This window comes from Arachis stenosperma, unplaced genomic scaffold (genome assembly GCF_014773155.1).
Source record: "Arachis stenosperma cultivar V10309 unplaced genomic scaffold, arast.V10309.gnm1.PFL2 arast.V10309.gnm1.Scaffold_100025, whole genome shotgun sequence".
Taxonomy (NCBI): domain Eukaryota; kingdom Viridiplantae; phylum Streptophyta; class Magnoliopsida; order Fabales; family Fabaceae; genus Arachis; species Arachis stenosperma.
Genome location: NW_026651369.1, coordinates 437,360 through 439,135, shown reverse-complemented (window position 1 = coordinate 439,135; position 1,776 = coordinate 437,360). Strand labels below are relative to the sequence as shown.

Genomic DNA, 1,776 nt, shown 5'->3' with positions numbered 1-1,776 from the left:
AATGATACAAGGGATTGAAGATTCAGAACACACTGCAGAGGAATTATACAGAAAAAGCTGAGCATTCAAAAATGCCCAGTGAAGAAGGCAGACTGGCGTTTAAACGCCAGCCAGGGCACCTGGTTGGGCGTTTAACGCCCAAAGAGGTAGCATTTTGGGCGTTAAACGCCAGAATGTATACCATTCTGGGCGTTTAACGCCAGGATGGTGCTAGGGGGAAGATTTTGTTTTCAAATCAATTTTTTTTAAGTTTTTCAAAATCAAATCTTTTTCAAATCAAATCTTTTCACTCAAATGTTTTCAAAATTAATTTCTTTCCTTTCAAAGATACTTACTAACAATTAATGATTTGATTGAACATTTTTTGCCTTTTCTGTTAAGGAAGGTTTTATGTTTGAATCATATCTTTTCTTGTTAGGCAAGTCACTAATTTTCCAAATCAAATCTTTTAAAATAATTTTCAAAACATATCTTTTAAAATGGTTTTCAAATCATATCTTCTCAATCACATCTTTTTAAGACAATAACCTTTCAATCATATTTTTTATCATATCTTTTTTTAAATTAGTTTTCAATCAAATCTTTTAGTTTCTAATTTCAAAATCTTTTTCAAAAATCACTTGATTTCTCTTCCACTTTCAATTTTCGAAAATTATCAATCAAATTTTCAAAATGTTTTCAAAATCTTTTAATTGAATTTTCGAAAATCCTCTTCCCTCCTTCTCACATCCTTCTATTTCTGGAGTACCACTCCTTCTAAATGCACAATTCGAACCTTATCTAATTAAAGTTCGAATTCTTCTTCTCCTTCTTCTTTCTATTTCTCTTTTCCTCTGACATTTCAAGGAATCTCTATACTGTGACATAGAGGATTCCACATTTTCTTTTTCTCTTCTCTTTCATATGAGCAGGAGCAGAGACAAAGGCATTCTTGTTGAAGCTGATCCTGAACCCGAAAGGACCTTGAAGAGAAAGCTAAGAGAAGCCAAAGCACAACTCTCTTTAGAGGACCTGACCGAATTCTTCAAAGAAGAAGAACCCATGGCAGCCGAAAACAACAACAATGCCAACAATGCAAGGAAGGTGCTGGGTGACTTTACTGCACCTACTCCCAACTTCTATGGGAAAAGCATCTCTATCCCTGCCATTGGAGCAAACAACTTTGAGCTTAAGCCTCAATTAGTTTCTCTAATGCAACAGAATTGCAAGTTCCATGGACTTCCAATGGAAGATCCTCATCAGTTTTTAGCTGAATTCTTGCAAATCTGTGACACAGTCAAGACTAATGGGGTTAACCCTGAGGTCTATAGACTGATGCTATTCCCTTTTGCTGTAAGAGACAGAGCTAGAATATGGTTGGATTCTCAACCTAAAGAAAGCCTGAACTCTTGGGAAAAGCTAGTCAATGCCTTCTTGGCAAAGTTCTTTCCACCACAAAGATGGAGTAAGCTTAGAGTGGAAGTCCAAACCTTCAGACAGAAGGATGGAGAATCCCTCTATGAAGCTTGGGAAAGATACAAACAATTAATCAGAAGATGTCCTTCAGACATGCTTTCTGAATGGAGCATCATAGGTATTTTCTATGATGGTCTCTCTGAACTATCTAAGATGTCCTTGGATAGCTCTGCTGGAGGATCTCTTCATCTGAAGAAGATGCCTGCAGAAGCTCAAGAATTGATTGAAATGGTTGCAAATAACCAATTCATGTACACTTCTGAAAGGAATCCTGTGAACAATGGGACTAGTCAGAAGAAAGGAGTTCTTGAGATTGACACT

General features: G+C 36.5%; 1 non-coding gene across 1 annotated transcript; it reads right to left on the bottom strand.

The window, feature by feature from the left end:
* Positions 1-1,446: 1,446 nt before the first annotated feature.
* LOC130959936 (small nucleolar RNA R71) lies at positions 1,447-1,554 on the bottom strand. The gene has a single exon (XR_009078924.1). It is a non-coding gene; the product is annotated as a small nucleolar RNA R71 (small nucleolar RNA).
* Between the last annotated feature and the right edge of the window lie 222 nt (positions 1,555-1,776).